Genomic DNA, 22,743 nt, shown 5'->3' on the forward strand with positions numbered 1-22,743 from the left:
ACATCAGGAGATCAATTTTCCCTATACCTAGCACAAACTGAAGCCTACTTTAAAGTCAAGTAAATGCAGAAAGTGTAAAAAAAAAAAAAAAAAAAAAAAAAAAAACAAAAACAAAAACCACTGCTGTTGGGACAAGCTGAACACTTGAAACTACTTTTTTAGTTTGTAGTTTGTGGTTTGCTTTAGATTTTGTTATTTGTTTGGGGCTTTTATCAAGCTATGAGCTTCTGAAATGCAGTAATAGAGATCTTCTGATCATGATCTCTGCTGGACTATTACACCTTGGTGCTGTGAATTAATTTCATTATTATTTTCATTTTTCATTTCAATTAATTAACTAAGGAATTAATTTCATTTCAGACCATTGTACTTGTGAGTTCCAGACCTGCCCCTCTAATTCTGTTTGAATTCCACTCCTGGTGGAGTCTCAATCCAATCATGTATCACAATCATGTACCTTGACTGTACACCGTGGACCTCATGTCACAAAGACAAAGGCTTCTATAAACCTTATCTTGCCCTCTTAAAAAAAAAAAAAAAAAAAAAAAGAGTTCTCATAGTTTTACAAACACAAGGTCTTTATGATTGTGAATGCCATCCTGGACATTACTGGATCACAGAATAGAAAACCAGAAGTGTCATGTGATAAAATGATTAAGACACCCCAAACTCGGTTAGTGTGGATGGTCTCAGGCTTGTCCAGGTGGTAGCAGGAGCTCTGGAGCCCTGCCTCGCTGCTCTGAGAAATGCAAGCAGGTTCCCGGCTCTCCCCTCTCGGAGCAGGAGCGCTGTGTTATCTATTGAAAAGCAGGCTCTGAGGTAATTCTGTAATCTGCCGCAGGAGGGTTGCGGACTGCAGGAACACTGAACCGCAGCCCCCAAGTGTCAGCCCTCGGTTTGAATCACCTGGCAGCAAGCCAGAACGCAAAAAAAGGGAAACAGAGCAAGGGAAGCGACAGGAATGAATGACATCCTAGGGAGACACGAGCCGTGTTAGCTCAGGTTAGCACTCCCTCTGAGCACAAGGTGAATTTACATCTCCTGGTCAAGTCTACAGTTTAAATATACAGCTATACAAACACTTCAGGTTTGTTTGTGGCTTTTTTCCAGTGCTAAACCGTTTTGTAGAACCTTTTTTGGTGGCTCACCAGTAAATCAAAATACCCATTCCATTTTTCTTTTTTTTTTAACTATCGCAAATCTTCTTCCATATCATCAGAAAAAAGAAAATTGCAAAGAGTAAAATCTTCTTGCCCTTCGCCAGCCCAAACACACACGGCAGCTGCGGAGGCACAGGGAAACTGGTGTGCTTCCGATGCACAAAGTCAGGGACAGTGGAAGGTTCAGGCTTTCCCTACGGAGGCAGAAAAGGAGCAGGTTTTGTCCCTTCAGCGGGCACTGCCAGGCGCCTGCCATCCCCGTTCCCACGCAGCACGTGCCGTACACTCTGGGATTGCTGTGCCAGCTGCACGGAGAGCGGCAGAGCTGCAGCCCCCGGAGCCTGGCTGATCCCGAGGTGCCCACACATTGCCTCCTCCCAGCCCTGGGCAGCCTGTGTGTGTGTGGTTTTCTCTACCCAAAAACCCTGCCCTCATACCCCCACCTTCCAAGGGTGCCAGAAAGGCTCAAAGGCTCAGGCTGGCTCTGGAGTGATAGGATACCTAGTGTTGCCAGCTCAAAACATAAGGAACTGCTTTTCCTTTTCTTTTCTTTTCTTTTCTTTTCTTTTCTTTTCTTTTCTTTTCTTTTCTTTTCTTTTCTTTTCTTTTCTTTTCTTTTCTTTTCTTTTCTTTTCTTTTCTTTTCTTTTCTTTTCTTTTCTTTTCTTTTCTTCTCTTTTTTGTGTAATTGTAGAAAGGATAGCACAAATTGCACATTGAGGGCAGCCATTTTCTCCATTGGCATAACATAGCTGTTCTTTGCCTGCTCCCCAGAGCTTTACTAGTACATAATTTCCAGATTATCACTTCCATCTTGTGCATATGGAGATGCTACTCTAGTGGAGTTCATCCTCAGGAGAAAATATTACGTGTTTTAAATTGTTCTCCTTGTCTTTTCCCTGCAGATATATTTTATGCTAACAGGGAATGCAATCTTCAGCACAAACTCAGGAACAACATGGTGAACTATAATAATTATTGGACCTGTTAGGTCTATTATGGAAATAAATCTTCTGTGAACCAACATTTTCCCTCTTATGTTTCACAGAGAGACAGTAACCCTTCTGCTGTCAATGAATTAATTTGCTAAAAGAAGCTGGAGTTCATAGATAAATCTTAAGATTATTTCTCATTTACATATTAGCTTAGCATTTAATGTGCAGTTCCATTTGTGTGATACTCCTGGGGACAATCCAGGGAACAATATGAATCATCTAATGTGTTAAAATTAGGCTACAATGGAAGGGGAGAAAACCTATCTTTTTTTTTTTTTTAATTTTGAATTATTTAGAATAGTCTTTGTGATTAATTATCTAGCACTGTATGCATAATATTCCAGAGTCATTTTTGCATCTGTATGATGCTGGAGCATACTTGAAGAAAGCTTTCTGTGCTGAGACTCCTTCAGAGCATGCATTATCTCAAGGACTACTGGTTGTAGCTTGTGTGATACTCTGGCTCAGACATGGATTGGTTTTTTCTTCTTATTTATGGTGAAGAAACAAGGTCAGAGGCATAAATGAAAGCAGGACCAATGTACCTCCTATTTCCTGTGGAGTCCCCAGAGCTCGGATTTGAAATCATTACTGCTGTTAATTAATGATTTGCCAGCTGTCTGCACTAATTTTATAGCATTTATGTATGCAGAGCCATTGTGCCTCACATTCCTGCTTGAGAATCAAGCAGAATCACACTTACATGTTCATTTGTTATCTTGAATATGGTCTGCTTGCACAGACTAAATTGTAAGGCTTACTGGAGAGGTTTAGCAGCAGCAGAGATCTACTTTGGGACATTTTAGACATTTTCATTTCAATTTTTGCATGATTTTGGGCAGTAATACATCATAAAAAAAGGCAAAGTGGCCTACTTATTTTAAAGGTACACATCCGTTTAAAATTAGAGTGAAAAAGCTGGGCACTATAATGTATTAGCCAGACAGATTCTTACAGAAGATATAATTTCTATCTATGTTAGTGACTGCCCCACTGCCCTGAATGCCTACACTTGGCTACAATGCATGCATGGCTTTGCTTGGCTCCTTCCATCATGCTTTCAATAAACCCCTCATTTTTCCTAAAGATTTGGGAAACCAGATGGTTGTGGTAGCACAATTCCCGTTCACCAACTCCATTTCTCTGCAGCAGTCCTGCAGTTACAGTTGGCTCAAGGTTAATTTCAGTTTTGGTTTCCCATTCTCTCCTTTGAGGGCTTCTTTCAGTGCTGTTAAGCAGCTGTGGCATTTCTGACAGAAATGACAGTATCTTAGTGGGGGCTGACTGTACACACCCTATACAGTTTTTGGAGTGGGAGGCCACAACTCTGGAACTGATTCATCTGAACGGTTGAGAGTCCTGGTTTGAGCTGGGAGACAGTCAATTTACTTTCCTGTTGCTGGTGCAGTGCTGTGTTTGGGATTTAGAATGAGAATAATGTTGATAACACACTGATGGTTTAGTTGTTGCTAAGCAGTAGTCAAGGACTCTTCAGCATCTCATATTGCCCTGCCAGGGAGTAGGCTGGGGGCACAAGAAGTCGAGAGGGGGCACAGCAGGGACACCTGACCCAAACTGGACAAAGAATATTCCACTGCATATGACAGCATGATCAGTATGCAGACTGGGGGGACAGCTAGTCAGGGGCCACTGCTCAGGAACTGTCCAGTGGTGAGCAATAGCACTGTGCATGGTTATTCTGTATATAACAACAACAATAACAACAACTACTACTATTATTGTTAGTAATAATAATATTATTATTTCCCCCCCTTCATTTTCTGTCTTATTAAACCATCTTTATCCCAACCCACAAATTTTAATCTTCCCTTCAGAATCTCTCCCCTACCCTGTTGCAGGGAGAGGGACAATAAGTGAGCAAGCTGTGGTATTTAGCTGCAATCCAGGTTAAACCACAACAGCCAATTTTTTGACACTCAAAATGGTGCCCAGAGGGTGAAGATAATAATAAGTCTCACCAGAGTGTTTTATAACAAATTTTTATAAACACTTATTATAGTAGTTTAATAGTTGCTGGTGACAGTGTTGATTTATTTGCTCACAGAGTTGTTGCACTTGTTCTCAGAGTTGCACTGAGTATGTAGCACCATACTTGCTGTATATGTTCCCTCGTGTGGTGTTTGTCACCTCTGGGGGCTGGGTTAAGGGTTATCATTTTATTGTCATTTGTAACACCAGCTTCTGATATGATAAAATTGCTGGTCATGAGACTAATCTGGTATCTGTACTCAGACTGCCCTCATCTCCATACTCTGGGAGCCATCTCTCAGAAACTAGTGATAATTTATGACTTCTCCTTAGAGAGCCAAGCTTAGAGAGCTGAGATAAAGTGGGGGAAGATGCCCCCCACTCCTTCACCCTCCTTTCTTTCTTTTTGTCTTCCTCTTTTCCTTATTCTCCAGGCTAGTTACAATAGCTTTTGAGAATTTTGAATATTACTGGGATGTTCAGACTGGCATGTTTCTGTTGACATTATCTTGTATTACGAAATGTGCTCTGGATCTTGTTTAAAGTTAAACATCTGTTTAAGAATACCACTCAGAGATCTGCCTGGGGGCTGGACAGTTGTGAATGCCAGGCTGTATGGGACAGTACAGGTAAGTCCTAAGGAAAGGAGGATATTACATATCACCCAGGCAAGTGGATCAACATGGACAGAGGTATCCTGTACCCAAAGAAATTAGCTGTTCTGGAGGTGATTTATGGTAATCCACACAAAAAGTGTCCTGGTTTCAGCTGACATAGAGTTAATTTTTTTCCCAGTAGCTGGTGCAGTGCTGTGTTTTGGATTGAAGATGAGAACAAGTTAATAACACACTGATGTTTTAGTTGTTGCTAAGCAGTGGTCAAGGACTCTTTAACTTCTCATATTGCCCTGTGAGTGAGTGGGCTGGGGACACAAGAAGTTGGGAGGAGACACAGCCACAACATCTGACTCAAACTTGACAAAGAATTATTCCATAGCATATGCCATATATACCCCAGTATATAAACTGAGGGGACAGCTGGCCAGAGGACACTGCTCTGGAATTGTCTGAGCAGTGAGTGGTGGGCAATAACAGTGTGCATCATTTGTTTTGTACATTCTAATCATTTTAGAGTTCTTCTTATTGTTATTATAATTATTATTATTTTCCATTTCTTTTCTGTCCAATTAAACTGTCTAGATCCCAACCCACAAAGTTTTGTCCAATTCTCTCCACCACCCCAGTGAGGAGGGGAGAAGTCAGTGAGTGGCTGTGTGGTGTTTAGCTGCCTGCCAGGTTAAAGGACTACACAGGCTTAGTGTTGAAGCTATTCCTGACCTCCTGCTGCTCCTCTACAAAGTTTATATTTTTCATACCTACTGCTTGAAGATATTGTTTAACTTGTGTATTATTTCTTGTAGGCAAAAAAGTCCTTCATAATATGAGAAAAAAGAAAAAGCACATGAGTTTATCTAAAGCACCTATAGAAAAATAAAGCAATGTTACAGTAATTACAGTTTTCAGTAGTCTGAGTAGTGATGGACTATGAACTTGAATTAGCAAGGTTTCATCATATTTCAGTTTAAAGCATAGCTGCAAGTGTTTTATCTTGGTAAATGACAACAGTTCTGTGGAAGCCAAGTAATGGTGTAAGGATTTGGAGCCTTTTGAAACAGATGGTGTTACACAAAAGTTGAATCACCACAATAGCAAAAAATATATTTTGGTGTATAAGTATAGCACAGGAGTGATCTAAAGATTTGCAGGTCCCCTCTGAGGCCAGGCTGTGCTTATTTCTATATCACTTTTACACTCCCTTGATTCAGAAGTCCGCAGTTTTTGCTTTATCAGATTTCAGTCTTTATCAGATTTGGTCACTCATGGGGAAATGTCTTTCAAATAAGCACCTTAAAATATCAGATATTGAATTACTAAGACCATAAAACAAGGTAAAAAAAAAAAAAGATGCTTAGATACCAGTGGGCACAAAATATACCAAAGGATTTCTCTTCTCTTCCTCCCTCTCTCCCATCCCAAACAATCCTTTTCAATATTGAACAGGTCTGAGAACAATCCAATCCAGCAGGTCAAGACAGGGTCAGATTTCCTGACCTGCTTGCCTCCACCTCTTGATAATCTAGAAATGAAAATCAATTCTTGTCTTCGAGCTTGTGAGGAGCTCATAATTGCTTTAGACTAAAGCACCGAGTGCCTGCTTTTTCTGCCACCTTTCAATTCTTAGAGATGGGGATGTCATTTTTCAAGTCGAGTGCACTGTCAGAATTAGATTGCGTGGTAACCAAGTAGAAAGATTTCTGCTCAGAATGAGATTTCTTCTCATTGCTGTGCCTTTTATTTGGGTCCAAATCCTTCTTTTCTCTCTTATCTATGGGGATATGATATATTTTGAGTGCATTATTTATGGAATATAATTATTTTTATTAGGGACAAAACCAGAGCTCTTTTGTAGCCACTGAAATTAATTGATAAATAAAAACTGAGGCTAAATTTGCTTCTTGATCTTTTGTTTACTACACTTTCTGACACAAATCCTACCAGTCAAATGTAGGTAGAATCACATCTTATTTTCATTAAGTGTAGCTTTTTAGCCAGTTAAACTGAACATAGTATCTATTTTATGATAGACCATTTTTTGGGCCATTTTGGATCGCTGTGAATTGCTTTCCTGACAAGAAGTTTGTAGGAGGCTGTGCTGTGCCAGCTGTCTGGTGGGGCTTACCCAGCACAGTGGGATCTGACAGCAGTCAGGAGAAGGGAGCTGGAAATCTGGTCCCATTGAATTGTCAGCTGAGGAGGAGGGAACTTGCTTGGGACCATACTCCTCTCTGATGAGATTTCCTGTGTGAGCCTGTACCCTCAAATGTTTAACACCTTATCTGCATTAATTTCCAAAACAGATAATAGAATAAGAGAGATCCACCTTTTTTTTCTTTTTTCTTTTTTTTCTTTTTTTCTTTTTTCTTTTTTTTTTTCTTTTTTCCTTTTTTTTCTTTTTTTTCTTTTTTTTTCTTTTTTTTCTTTTTTTTTTTTTTTACGTGAAGGATCCTGAAGACCATGTGGGGAAAGTTGAGTGTTAAGTGGAAAGGTGATGTACATTTGCTTTTCAGCAGTCTACTCCTTTTTACATGAGTGTATCTATATCTATTTTCATCTATCCTTAAAAATTAAAAATTAAAAATATCCCGAGTGTGATATTGGTGGGCTTGATGATTACACTTTTTGTTCCTTATGCTTAATGCTATGGCTAATATCTAATGAAAGGCCACCCTCACCTTTGGGGAAGAAGATCAGAAGGAGTCTTCTGCTGAACAACTCCAACATTTCTGATAGCACAGGTATCCTACACACCTGCATTAAAATTAGACAGAATGGAGCTCTTTCTCCACTGCTCTTCTGCTGCTAATATTTGTGATTTGCCCATAAGAGCCATTTAAATAGCAAAGGAAACCATAAATAAGGCAATGATTTATTGCTGTAATGATTATCTTTTTTTAATGCATAGATACTGAGCAAAAATTTTTTTATCTGCTTTTACCTCATTTGGCAACTGAGAGTTTCAGTAAGGACAGTTGCCAAGAATTACAGGAAAATAAAACCTAAATAATTAATTCTGCCAGCGAATGATAGTAGGATCTCAATAGCTAAGAATAGTCTAAAATTTAAGGAGGGGAAAAGGGGAAAGAGGAAAAGACAATCCTTGCTGGGATGACCAAAGTAAGGGCAAGATTAGAGTAATAGAATTTGTTTGTTTGTTTGTCTGGGGGGGATTGTTGTTGTTGTAGGAGTTCTTCGTTGAGTGTTGTGGCTGTGGTTTGTTTGTTGGTTGGTTTGTTTGCTTTTTGAGATCCATGCTGGCTCTTGAGTCTCCTTTTGAGACTCTGTCACAGCAGGTAAAATCACGGAGTAATGAGGGTTTGGTGCTATTAATCTCTCTTTCCTCACAAAGAGCATCAGAGCAGGAGAGCATCTTTCACTAAACAAAGCCCATTTCTCTGCTAATTCCAGCTGCCTCAGGGAAGCTGCACCAGGTAATGTCAGTGGAACCTCTCTTTCATCTCTCTCCTCACCTCATGGATTCAGTCTTTCCTTCTCTCTGGCTGCTCTCCAAATGGCACAGCCATTGTTTGTGAAAGGAGGCTTGAAACCAAAGGCCCATCTTTACCCTTCTTGATGCCATGAGAATTGCACACACTGATTTGGAATTGCACTTGCTGATCCTACGAATTAGCATTGCTCTTGAATGGAGAGTGAAATAATAGATACCTAAGTCAGGTAGAACTCAAGCACATGAGTTTTGTATTCAGGTACTTCCCTGTACTAACATAGAACTGAAAAGCAGGAGAATTTTTCAGTTCAACGTGATCAGAAACACCAATATCCTCTGTTTACATTCCAATGCTTGTTATACTGTCTCCATGAGGCAAGTTCTGGTTTCTTGAGCAGATTCATCTTGATCTGAAGTTTTACCATATCTATGGTATCTGAGAACTTGTTAAAATATAACTTTAATTCTGAACTTCCAGTGGTTATTAACTGAGCTTGAGTTCTTAGAGAAAGCAGTTTTCAGGGTAGTAACTTCTTTTTCCTCACACCTTGCTTTCTCTGTGCAGAAAAGTCTGAGGTTCTCAGACAGGCTTGAAAACTGAAAGTGCAGAGGTGCAAACCAAAGACTCCACTTCTGGTTCTCAAGTAGAAAGGGGAAAAAAAAAAAAAAAGCCTTTCTGATGAAATGTAATTTGAGAGCTGGAATGAATTTTTTCTTAATTCTTTGTTTTGCTTTTGATAATTACACCAAATCCCTGCAATAATATATTCTACACTGAATTACTGATATGCACTTTCAACCTCAGTCCCCAAGCCCCACTGTTGTTTTTGACTGGGAATAACAAACACACTTCATCCTTTAATGTGCCCCTTGAGAAGTGACTAAATACAAATATTTATCACTGCCTTCCCTGCTTGTATGCGTCGTCCCAGATGTTGATGTTGAACCCCATGTTTTTTTCCTGTTATTTCTTGTTCCTGAGGGTTGTGCAAAGCTGATTGAGCTCAGACTGGGACATGGGGCCTGTCCTGCTGTTAGGAATGGGCTGGTTCCAGGTGGAAGGTGGCCTCAAGATCACTGCTAAGCTGTAAATGACTGGACATGTAACACAATGCAAAATGACATGTTGCCTTCAGAGTCTGCAGGTCAGAGGGAAAGAATGTTTTCTCCAGTAACAACTGGGGAATGGAGTCTGTGAGACTGATAACACACACATCCCTTGGTCACCCTGTTTTTACAGACCTTTTCAGAACTTCTACAATTGCAGCAGGTTCTAATTTGGATGCACAGTTTAAATCTTACTTTTCTAAACCAGTATTTCAAAAGCTGGTGATTTTAGTGTCCCTGGTGTCCAACCTGAACCACAGGAGGAAATCCAAGCAGCATTCTGGCAGCCAGACAAGGCAAACAAAGTTCATTTTTTGTTTGGTTCATTGGCTGGGGTTTTTTTCCTGGTGTTTCAATTTGACATACAAAGTCACTTTACAGACAAGGAGTGCTTCAGAACTATAGCACACTGAGGGCTCTATTAACTCATATGGCTTCTGGATGTTCATCTAGATCCAAATCACCTTAAAAATTAAACTATCTACTTGTAGAACTTCATTCAACAGGAGCAATATTTACTTTTTTCCTTACTTAATGCACACAGTATTATATATTATATGGGTACCATGAATGGTAGATAAATCTAAGTTCTGGTTTTGACATTCAATGGTATTGCTAATAAAAGAAATATGTTTCAAACAACTTTTGTATAAATCATTGTAGAAGATTAAACAATGGTTTGGTCCCTCAGGATATTCATGAACAGAGGAAACATTAACTACAGGGTCTTAAATGTTTTATAAATCTGCAGTACATTCCTACAATGGAAAAATAAAACCCATGATTTATAAGCCAGCAGCTCATGGTAAGATATTTACTTTTGCAGAAACAGGGCTGCACATTAGGCAGGGACAGTACATTTTGTTTATGAAAATCTGGGATATTCTCTGATGAATTGCATTTGTGCAGCAAGTTGCACCTCGTTGTGCATGGAGGGTAATTTTTTTAGTAAATACATTATTTGCTTGTATGCAACAGCTGTGTCTCTGGACTAGAAGGTTTTGGGTTGTCAGACAAGCAGTGGATGCAGTGAACTTCCAAGGAAGTCCATTATTCATCAACTTTTAATGCAGGACTTTTTATGCAAATATAACATAAGTATCCTATACAATCCAGAGTATCTGGCAATCCTAGAAGGAAGCCAGGTCACAGCATGCCTTGAAAATGTAGCAGAGAATTTCTGCATAGGCCAGAAGGACAAAAAAATCAGGGTTCAAAGGTAACACAATCCCCACTCCACTCTGACAAGGTGGAGAGCAGGTTTGAAGAGGGCTCAATCTCACTGCACATCGTGACACAAGCTTTTCATCCTGCCCACTGACCAGGTGTGTATTTAAAGGTGGGTGAGAGTATTTGGTGTTTGTCCCATACTAATCTGGATGATGTGGACAGTTGAGCCACTTCCACTTGCCTTGGCTCCAGATTGCTGTGATGTGCTCATGCCCAGACTCACAGAGTAAGGATATTAGGTCTCAGCTCCCACTGTCAGCTCTGCATAGGTGTACGTTCAGCTGCAGAAATCATTTCCTCTCGCATTTTCGAAACATACACAATTACAAATCCCTTTCACTCGCTGTGGCAGAGAGATGACAGGAAAACCTGTGAACTGGTGAGGAAACTTTTTTTATATCATTATATACCACAGGCAATGCTGCTATTCACTGCATGCTGTATTCGGTACCCTCCCTTCATACAGTAGAAGGGAATATGTTCTGCTGGGAAAACAGGAGCATAAGGGTCAGACTGGCCAGAGCTGGCTGGAAAGCATGATTCTTCTTCAGTGGAAATGCTTGGGCTTTAGGTCACCTGTTTTCCAGCCCAAATTGGAAGATGCTTCTACCAGGAGGACAGAGAAGTTCCCTGGCTGTGAGGCCCATGGCTCTTCCCTGCCTACAGGAAGGAAATCAGGCCAGTCTTCCCCTGGAGCTACTGCCAGTCCCTTGTGCTCATTTCAGACAACAGAGTTTTTACCAGCCATATGCACTGTGCTTTCAAGAAAATTCCAGCTGGTCAGGTAGCTACCTGGGACCTGCTTCCCTCAAAGGCAGGTGTGAGACCTGTCCCATGGATCCCAGGTGTCCATGTCCCAAGGATCCCAAGCATCTGTGTCCCGGGGATCCCAAGTGTCATTGTCCCCAGGATCCCAGGTGTCTTTGTCCCAAGGTTCTCAGGTGTCCTTGTCCCGAGGATTTCAGGTATCCATGTCCCAAGGATCCCAGGTATCCATGTCCCAAAGATCCCAGGTGTCTATGTCCCAAGGATCCCAGGTGTCATTGTCCCAAGGATCCCAGGTGTCTGTGTCCTGAGGATCCCTGCTGTCTGTGTCCCATGGATCCCTGGTGTCTGTGTCCCATGGATCGCAGTTGTTATTGTCCTGAGGATCCCAGATGTCTATGTCCCGAGGATCCCAGCTGTCTGTGTCCTGAGGATCCCAGGTGTCCATGTGCCGAGAATCCCAGATGTCCCAAGGATCCCAGGTGTCCCTCCAGCACTGCGGCAGGCGGGCAGCAGGGGGCGCTCCGGGACCGCGCAGCCGCTGGCTCAGCCAGGTGGCCGCTCCCGCTTTCCCGTTGAGTTCCCCATCCTCTTAATTAATGCCTGTGATTGGGAACAAACGCGCGCCTGTGCCTGTTCCTGCGGTACCTGTGAGTGCCCATACCACAGGTGTGCCCGCACATCCCTCTGTGTACAGGTATCTCCAGAGACACGTTTTTCCCTCTCCTTCCCGTGACAGAATTAAAAGTACAAATCCCGACGATGCAAAACGCATCAAAAGCCCAAGCAAAGCCAAAACAGCCAAACAAAGCAACAAATCTAAACTAAACCAAACAAAAAGCCAAAAAAGCCCACCCCAAAGAACGAACAGAAAAAAAATGCCAAACAAGCCGTAAATATCCTTCCCTAATGCAGATAGGGAGGATTGGAGATCAAGAAGCATCTGCACAGAAATTAAAAGAGAAGTACAAATTAAATAAGCATATCTAAAAACCAACCTCAGCTTGATTCAGTAGGACTTTGAGACATAATTGAATTAATTTAAAAGGCTGAGCCCCAAGCCTTAGGAACACAGATTATGTGCCACAATTGCACGGACCCTATTCATTTTAGCAAGTGACATCAGCTAGAAATTGAAAATTACTTTTAAAAATACCAAGCAGTTCCAATTGCCAAGATGTTGTGCTTTCCCTGACTTGCTGTGGTTTAAGAAGCCTCTTTTAGGTTTTGGGGAATACAGATACAATTGTCATGTGCTGTCACTCACACTGCTTAAGTCAGACATTTCTAAACTAAGAGTAATTTTTAATTCATTAAATATCAAGATCTGTCTGTCCATTTCTTCTCCACACCCACTGGTACTGGTTTGTGTGCTTCTGAGAATGAGAGTTAAATAACTTTATTGCTGTGCTGCTGGCTGATTGATAACAGAAGGCTGCAGCTAGTGCTTTTTGTTTCTACAATACAGTATTGTTCAGGAACATAATAATTTAGTGATACTGTGAGGTCAGAGCACTTACAGCTTTTTCTCTCACTGGGCAATAATCTGAAGTTTTGCCTGGAATATTTGTAGGCCTTTGTGTTTTTTAAAAGGCACAAATTAATTTGAAATCCAAGTTTTTTCAGGGTATGGAGCAAAGCCTGATCTTAGCTCAGGGCAGACAACCAGTACGAGGCAAACAAAGATGCTATTTCAGAATTGCTTCAATACAAACCAAAGCTTTGGGCCCATAAAGAAGTCTTTTAAAATGATGTATGTATTTGCTGTGTGTGTTGTGCAGGCATCACAAAAGTAGTCATTGCACTGGTAATGTGACAGCTAAAGTAGCTGTTTTCACATTTCAGGGCTTAGCACTATCAGCAGATGCTGATGGAACAACCCAGAAACTCAAAGCACAGTCCAGAGCAGATAAAACACTTTTTATGTTCCCTTTAATCCAAGGGGGGAAAACCCAACTTATCATTCTGATAGAGAAAGAAACTTTCATGTGATGGTGGACAGTCATGTTAATAGGTTTTGAGGCTGGTAGCTTTCTCCGTGGCCATTAGGGAGATGCTGCCTCCAGGTGTTCTGGTCTGGAGGGAAAAAATGAATGCTAGGAAGGAAAGGAGGAAAAGGACAATCCCACTGAACAGTTACCTCTGCCACAGAGCTGAAAGAATTGAGAAATCTGCCCAGAAACCCTGCAAAAGAAACAGAACCATGACAATTGTTCATTTTCATGTTGATAAATTCCTCAAGCAAAGGCTGGAAACTACCAGCTGCTGGATTTGCCACCAAAGCCCAGCAAGCTGAGTGTTAACACTGTGCTCCTTGGCAATAGCAATCCCTTTGTTCCTCATCACTGAAAACATTGATCAGAAGTGCTGCCATCATGTCACTGGCATGGACAGCAATGCTCAGACCTTCTCACCCACCTGCTCAACAGCCCATCCAGAAACTTAACAAGTAAACCTTTAGAGATCCCACCCCTCAGTGGCTGGGTTTGGCAGATGCAGCACAGCAGGAGTATTTTTATGGGGCCTCACCTTTGACTGTGCAGTCAAACACACCCTGCCCATATTTGTGTGTTCGAAGCATCTCCCTCACCTCTGGAGCAGCGTGGCTGCTGCCAAGACCTCTGTCTCTCAGAAGGAGCCCTGGGCACAGCAGTCCCACTGCATGTGGGAGAACATCATCAAGAATACCTTTGTTGCTGCATTTTCCCTTTCAGAGGAGCCAGAGATGTGGCAGCAGCAGGCCAGAGGCTCCCATGCCCACACAGGGACACACCTTGTTGCCTTCTGGAGGCTGGCATTGTTGTTCATCCTAATTTTTGCCATAAGCGAATCAAAAAAGCAAGGATGGAGCCTAGAAGCATCTGAATGATCTTTGCTTGTGCAAAAAGGTTTAACAAGGCCTCAGCTGGCTGGCTATGAAGGGCACAGAAATCTCTCTCTGGTAAATGCTTCCTTTCAGTTGCAAAAGAAATTGTGGAGTACCATCCGTGGAAGTACTCAAGGCCAGGTTGGACAGGTCTTTGAGCCAGCTGCTAGAGTGACAGATCTCCCTGCCCACAGCAGGGGACTTGGACTAGGTGATCTTTAAAGGTCTCTTCTGAAACAAACCATTCTCTGATTCTATGAAAACCATCTCATGTGGACCCACTGCATTTTCACTGGCTTAAATTTCCCCAGCACTGTTGCCCCCTGGGGCATCGTCCAAGGCACTTCATATAACAAGGAGGAGAGCACCCTAACAGATGATTCCCACCTCCAGGCATAGAAAGGCTTCTCTGCAAGGGGCTGGGAGGTAATGTTAAACCTAACTTAATGAATTCCCAGACGTCTCTGCCCTGTGAGAGCAGTGTCAAAAAAATCTGTTGGTGAATTTGGCTGAATGTATTTTAGAGTCCTGACAGTACCAGGGATAATAATCAAGGGATCCGTTCTGTTGCCATACCTGTGTTTGATTCATGTCCACATCCATGTCCATGACTGGACATGACTCTCCAGGTGCTCAATCTTGATTTTTTTGTGTGTGTGTGTGGAGCTGTTGGTATTCTAAGAACTACAACAAAATAGGTTAATTCATTTCAGAGAGGTCCTTGAAAAGCCTGGGGATCAAGAAGTGATGAGTCAAGTCCTACAGTACTGCTATTTTCTCCATCAATTTCCACTACAATGCTCTGAACTGTACACTGTGAATGGTGTCTTTTAAAAGTAGCATTTTTGCTATTGGAAAAGGGCCCACAAGGTGGCTCAGGTGGAAAAGAAATGCAGAGTTTTTGATCTCTGGCTAGCACATGTATATATTCCAACTGGGACAGAACAGTGCTACTCTAGAACAGCTGTTTGAGAGTGTCCCAAGAGACGTGTTGATTTGAATTCAGCTAAAGAATTCAAATCTTTATTTGAAGATGATGAAGAGGTGCAGAGTGCCAAATCGGTGCCAATCAGTTGTGAAGGGACCTCATATTATGAGACCAGGAGCTGAGACAAAATAGGACACAAAAAGAAAATTTAGCCTTGTGATCCAGATCTTAGGACCTAGCCCTTCTGACTTATCCACAGGAAGCTTCTCCAAAAATTAAGCGTACCCAAGACTGAAAAAGCACACATACTTCAGCATTTTTTTCAGAGTCGGTGAAGGAAGTTTCTGTTGAACAAAGAGCTGCCTCTCATGTTTGGCAAATCCTTTTAAAGCCTCTGAAGTAACTTCTATTATTATAAGATATTTGCAAATCGAGAATCCAGAATCACAGAATCACAGGATCACAGAATAATTTGGATTGGAAGAGACCTTAAAGACCACCTAGTTCCAAACTCCCTCTTTCAGTTTGAAGCCATTACCCACTGTCCTGCCACCACATGCCCTTGCAGAAAGTCCACCTCCAACTTTTTTGTAGGCCTCCTTTAGGCACTGGTAGGTGTCCCCAGAGATTTTCCCATACTGAACAGCCCCAACTATCAGCTTGTCTTCATAGGAGAGGTGCTCCAGCCCTCTGGTCATGTTTTTGGCCCTCTTTTCTGTGTTGAGCACCCCAGGCCTGGATACAGTACTCCAGGTGTGGTTTCATGAGAGCAAAGAAGAGGAGGAGAATCACATTACTTGACCTGCTGGTCATGCTGCAGGGTGATGCAGCCCAGGGTACAGGTGGCTTTCCGGGCTGCAAATACATGTTGATGTTTCCTGTTGAGATTCACATCATCCAGCAATCCTACCTGTGACACTAACAAACTGCTCATGCCACTAATTCATTGTTTTATAATATATCATTAAGCAAGGTGTATTGTTTTTGTCCCCTGAGTGGATGATGGGACATTTAATAGTTGAATAAGTGGAGAACAATATGTAAGCCTGCTGATCTCAATACCAGGTAACTCAGGATTTCTACAGAAGAATCATAAAGTAATTTAGGTTGGAAAATGCCTTTAAGATCAAGTCCAACTCAGGACTGCCAAGTCCATCAGTAAACTATGGGCCTAAGTGCCCCAACTACACTTGACAGCAAGGTTTGAATTGCCTGACAGGGCAGAGTAGGGGTACAGCAATTATCTGACAGTTTGCTTTGTGCTTGCATAAAACAGCATCCCAACAGGTAGCTGTCCTCTTTGCTAACAAGTGTGGGTTGAAAGGTCACCAGGTGGAGAGTTTGGTAAAACGAGACTATTCCTTAGCTAGCAGAGACTAACACATCCTCTGACCCACATGGTTCCAACTACAATGTGTAAAACTTTTCAAATGAAGCATCACAGTGCCTCATGTAACTTCCCTGAGACAAATGTAAATGATCTAGGCAATGGCCTTTGTGTCTTAAATGCCTTATTAAATGTCTCTTTTCATAGTTACCAGTGACAAATTCCTACCAAAGAAGAAGAATAGTGATTTTTGCTGATGTGGAATAACTATTTTTCAAACCTGCTGAAAAGAGAGTGATAACACATCAAGTCTCAAAGTTTAGAGGGTAATTGCCAGTTTTGTATTTTGAAAAGAGAATCCTTCAGGATATCAATTTTATTAAATGGAAACAAGCATCCATGCCTGTTATGCTCAACCCATCACTGAAAAAGTCAGCACTAGAACCAGACAACTTTTTCCCATCCCCAGTGCAGATGGTGTGAAGGATGCCTCACTGGGATGCATCACCAGCACAGCTATGTTCTCACACACCCATTTTCATTCCTGCAGCAAGAACAGGCATCTGCCTTCACCAGCTTCCCTCCAAATGCAAAGAGATGGGTTAAGGAAAGCTAGCTCCCAGCCCTGGAGTTCTTTTCCCTAGCAAACTGACTTGCTAGATGTTTTTAGGGATGCCTCCTTCAAAATCTCCTGAAGTGCTCACCTTCCATTCTCACATGCACCAAGATATTTCTTATCAGTACAGCAGTAAAGAGAGGTAAAAGATACAGGGCATTGATTACAAAATATTCCAACAGATACACCAAGACTCAAGAGGCAAGAATATTTTCATCCTGGTGAGTCTGTAGTATTGCCCTTTGATGGTCCATCCCCTGCTCTTTGAACACTGAGAGCAGTATGGAGGGGGTTCAGCAGTCTCCAGTCTGGCAGGAAGCCAGGGTACCAAGCCTTCACCCCCAAGCATGGGGGTGTCTGAGGACCATGAATCACATCTGCTGGTCCCAGCACTGCTGCTGTGGCACCCACAGTCCTGGTCCACTGATGCCCCACGAGTGCCTCAGACCGATGCCCCCCATGAAGTTCTTTTCCCCAACAAAGAAGAAAACTGTTCTGCTTTTTGCTAGCACTCATTACTTTACATTACTGATTTGTTTTAGGGGGTCATGACAACCTCTTCATTTTATAACCAAGCCAGTTAGCAGAGCTAGATGAAAAATTGGCCACTTACATTATAAAATTGTAGTTTTCCAAGAATTGCTTCAAACGAAACCCCTATGCCAAATGCATTTAGATGAGATTAACTAATTTTGCCTAGCATTTTCTAGGCAGCATTTCCATAAAAAAACACTATGAGATAGTAAGGATGCTGAGATCTGATAAATGACCAAAATAAGGGTGACTTAGAAATTACATTTCCCACAGATGAAAGAAATTAATCAAGTTGAACTTATCTCAAAAAATGAGCTCCTATTAGATATATAAAAAATCAAAGCTCTTCATATGAAGGCAGTAACTGCTCTCAATAACCATGGAGTTTCCCTGAACTGAATTTTGGGCAGAAAATAAGACTTTACAGAATAACTGTATTTTTTAGTTAAAATGATCCAGAGTGGCTCCAGGCAGCCATGATCTCTCACCTTCATGCAGACTGATAGCCTAGCTGGGGGATATCCTGTCCCAAAATAATTTTTCTTTCCCGTACAACTGTTTGTGGTTATATATTTTACCCAACTGTCCATGTCCCCAGCTTGTAGCCAAGCATTGAAACTGCTCTGCCAGCAGCTGGAGATGGCTGGTCCCTGGATTGGCTTTCAGACCTGTCTCAAAATACCAAATGTGGTACCAAAAAGCAGACATTAAAATAAAACTATATATTGTATTTAAGTTACTTAATTACAGACATTCTTCAACTACAAATCTTGTGGCAGCTGAGGATCTGGTGTTTTGCATGCAGAAAGGACAGGTTGAGTCTTAAAATATTTACAAAGCTTCCAGGTAATGATTAAAAGATGTAAGTACCATACCTGAGGCATAAACAAATTGAATCATATTTCACATTTCCTGAAATTTAGCCATCATTTCCAGTTAACTGATAAATGGCTGAAGTTTCTGGATATTCTGGGCATATTTGTTTCAGTCTCTACAGAATTCATAATTTTCAAAATTTTTTTCATTTTTCAAAATAGATTTGCTTTTCGTGTTTTCATGCAATCTTTGTTCACACAGTCCATAGATTTAAGGAATGTTTCTTGCTCAAGATCAGATGGGTTCTGAGCTCTTCAATGAGTGTCAAGGAATTTTTCCTGGTGGGTGCATTCCCGGGACATATGAGGAATGAGTTAGCACAGAGCCAACATGGAACATAGGAAATGATGGATCAGTGTCCTAAATCAGCACACATGATAGCAATCACATAGACCATGTATGAGTGGGATGATGAATTATATCATTTACAGTATGCAAAAGGTTGTTTAATTTTTTTCTTCCCCCAAAATGAGGGTTAGCAGTAAATGGTCAAAAGTTAATGCACTGTATTAGCTCTTCTTTAGAAGAATATTAAAACCTTAAATACAAAGTGTCATATGTAGTAAAGACACCAGTAAGTGTTTTGAGCTAAGCAATTGTAAGGAAAAGAAAGGAGTGTAGTTAGTTAATGCTTCTCCCAAGAAATTCTTCTTTTCCATTTATTAATCATATCTAGGCAATTCCTAGCTTAGCAGTACATTCAAAGTAGATTACTTGAAACTAAATTTGAAGTTCATTCAAATTCAGTTCTCCCATAGCATGGAAAAGTATAAGGGCAGATCTTTAAATTAAATGCTTTCCTCCATGAAGAAAAACCAGTATCCTGTATATGCAAGAATGCAGTTAAAATACTGGCACTAGCAAAGGATTTCTCAGATTTTTTCCCCCATATTTCTAGAGTTTCACTGGAAAATATGCTGTCTGACCTCCTGAGGGAGCAAAGCATCTTCTCCACAAATTATGTTGGAGAGCTTGGAAGGAAAGCAGCCATTTGCTTCAGTGTTGTGCTCTGTGGGTTGCTAATTTGAGTTTCTGCAAAATGGAACCATTTTCTAGTGCCTCAAATGATTCCTATCAAGTGCTGACATTTCCAGATAAAGAGAACATTAACTCCTATGTTGTCTTCCTCTGCAGCTTCAGCAGGCTGGTTCTTAGCCCTCTGCTTACCAATATCACTGCATATTTACACTAGCTTTTGTTCTCAGTGCCAAGTGGCTAGAATTACTGGGAGGATTTCTACACTGTAGGGAGGAACACGGTTTTTTATGAGACAGAAGCAGTTCAGTAGAAGAATTGAAAAAGTGTAACTTTTATAGGCCTTGAGGTGAGGAATAGCAAGTGTTACAAGGATTATTGAATGGAGAAAAGTCCCCTCAGGAATCTGAAACCCTCAAGAGGCTGCTGAAAGAAGGAAATTAATTCAAGAATGTCTTGCCAGTCAGGTTATACAAAGAGGGGGTTTCTCTGGTGGCTGAGTGGGAGGGAGAGGTGTTTCCTCAGCTATGTGAAGGGGGCATGGCTGAGCAGCTGGAGTCCACTACCCCCCTTTGCTGATGGATCCTCGTGTCTATCATGGCTTTTGAAGGTCAATAAATGAAGGTCAGGCCTGGTCTTTGTCCCACTGATGCTCCAGCCCAGTTGGACCAGGGCACTGATCCTGCCTGGTGCATACATCCCAGCTCCTGCTCTGGGGAATAAGTGGATGCACAGAATTAATGCCAAACCCACAATTTTCACTAATTTCATTATGACCTGCTGAAGGATCTTGATCAGCTTCTGCAAGAGCTGGTGAGGGAGTCAGCATGAAAACTGACAAAGGCCACCCTGGCTTCACATCATTCTTCCCGAGAAACTCTGCGGGGGTTTCTCAGAGAAAGAAAAGCACCTGCAGCATTTTGCCATTGGTAATTAAGTAACACTTCTAATTAAGTTCATTCAGTGCAACAAAAAAAAAAAGTAGTCCCTTCCCAATTAATGTGAGGAGAGGTGGCTTTTCATCACTTGTGTAATGAGCTTAATAACATCTAATGATCACTTAATACTCTTACTGGTGGTTGACCACGAAATAAAGCCAGGTTGATTAGGATTAGTGGCTTAATGCCAAGGATAGCTGGGTTTGAAGATGGCCACTTTAATTTTCAGAGTTCATTATTACCACTAGGATCTGGTGGTATTATTTCTATACCAGCACTAGGAAGCCTTTGTTCCTTACCACTGCATTAATACATAACACAGTTGTGACCATTGCCACAGCCAGCTTGTCACTGAGGGGGGAACACACCCTGCTGGCCTTATGGTACCATTGCTGGAGGACTGGGGTACTACTTACCCCAGATTAAAAAAAAAAAAATAATAAAATAAAATTATTATTATTGATATTATTGTTGTTATTGATATTATTATTGTTGTTGTTATTATTATTACCAACATGGACTGGATTTTTATCAGTTCAACAGATATCCATCAACGAAAGGATTAAAAGACAAATGAAGCAAGAAGTTACAGAGCAGATAATAGAATTAATGGTAATGAACATTCAGTCCTAGGAATTGTCTTTTAAGCTTCAAGTTTCAGCTGTCCTCTGTGTTTCAAATAGTTTATTGTGTTCATCACTTTGTTACTTTTTTAAAGTGAAAAAATAAACAAACCCTCCCCAAAGCAGGATCATACTATTACATATGTATATAGAGCTCTTGAGGATGAGCACATTTTTTTTGTTTTCTGGCTCAGTTTTGAAAATCCATTGTCCACTGTTTGCTGTTGTTCCTACCCTGCTCCCATTAGCAAGACTGTAAGTTCCAAAGGGGATGCTGCACACGGACGGATCTGGGACAGAATGACTTTTCAAAGGTGTGCACAGTGTTTGGACATGAGAGCAAGGGCCCTGATACAACAGTGTCATTCACTCACAATGTATATTTTTTCTGATTTGAGCTGCATCAGAAGCAAAAGTGATTCAAAAAGCAGTTTGCTTCTGCGCTGGGATCAGTTTCCTCTGCTGTTTGACTGGCATTTAAACAAAGGCTGGTTTTGCAGGGTGGCCCTTATTACATCATACAAAACCAACCACCAAGCTGCCACGATGTCACGATGCCACTTATTGCAGAACACTGCTGCACAACCTTCACTAATTAACAGAAGCAGCCAAATTCCTCCTAACACTGAGGAAGGAAATATTTCTCTACATCTGATGTCTTTCACTTCTCCTGTTCTGAGTTATAAATATTCTGGTGCATGAGCTCAGATGAATAATGTTCATACTACAAATAACTAAAGCTAAGGATCTTTATATTTAAAGGTGAAGAATAATTTCTTTTGGAATGTAAAGTGTGGGGTTTTTTTTCATTTTGTTTAGTAGCTTCCAAATGTGAACAAAACCCTCTATGAAGGAATTAAGGTTATGGAGTTGTGGTTTTAATTTCAAACCTAGAAATTCAGGTATGGATTTCTATCCAGTTTAAGTAAAAGGGGGTGGGGGCTTGAACCCTGTAACTCTGAATTATGTCAGCAATACCCTTCTCATTGATCATTCTGTGTTCCAGCAAACTCATCAGTGCTGGGCCTTCTTTTGTCTTCTGAGCAACTCCACCATTAAGAAATTATTCTGATTGCACTGTTCAAATCCAGACAGGGAATCTGAGATTTTATTGTTCCCCTTTTGCTAGGCTGTGGTTAGTAATGGCTTAAGCAATGTTTCTAACCCATTTGTATCTAGTATCTATCTCTTTGAAACAGACAGAAAAGTTTGACCCCTTTTTTTCACGACGTAACTCCTCAATTCGTCTCTTCTTGGCAGAGCTGCACTGATTTAAACACAGGAATAAGAAATTAAGTAAACACAGGGAGGATCAGTTTTGAGTAACTGAACACTTGCGATACAATGCAGACACCTTTTTGTTTTGAAAGTGCTAAAGTAAAAAGACAGATTTTTGCTTTGTTCTCCCATAAAACAATTTTGAGAAGCAATGCTAAGAAAATTATGAGAGGTATCAGCAATAAATATCTCTGGCATATTGAGGGATTTATTCATTAGGGACAGTATGACACACAAATTCAAGACTGGTAAGATGATTGGTGCCGATCTTGCCCGTGGCCATGTGCAGGACTGTCTTGTTACTGCAACTATTTAGCAGGGAGCCTTTCTCACCCTCCTTCTAAATTTTTCTCTGCTAAAACACTGCAGGCCAAAACCAGTCATTTTGTATTTGGCTGTTACCTGTTACCATTCCTTTCTTTTCCAACTACTGAGCAGCTTAACCCCTGTGGTGCCTTCTCTCCTTTTTCCT

The sequence above is a fragment of the Sturnus vulgaris genome, chromosome 1, assembly GCF_052056855.1.
Source record: "Sturnus vulgaris isolate bStuVul1 chromosome 1, bStuVul1.hap1, whole genome shotgun sequence".
Lineage (NCBI taxonomy): Eukaryota > Metazoa > Chordata > Aves > Passeriformes > Sturnidae > Sturnus > Sturnus vulgaris.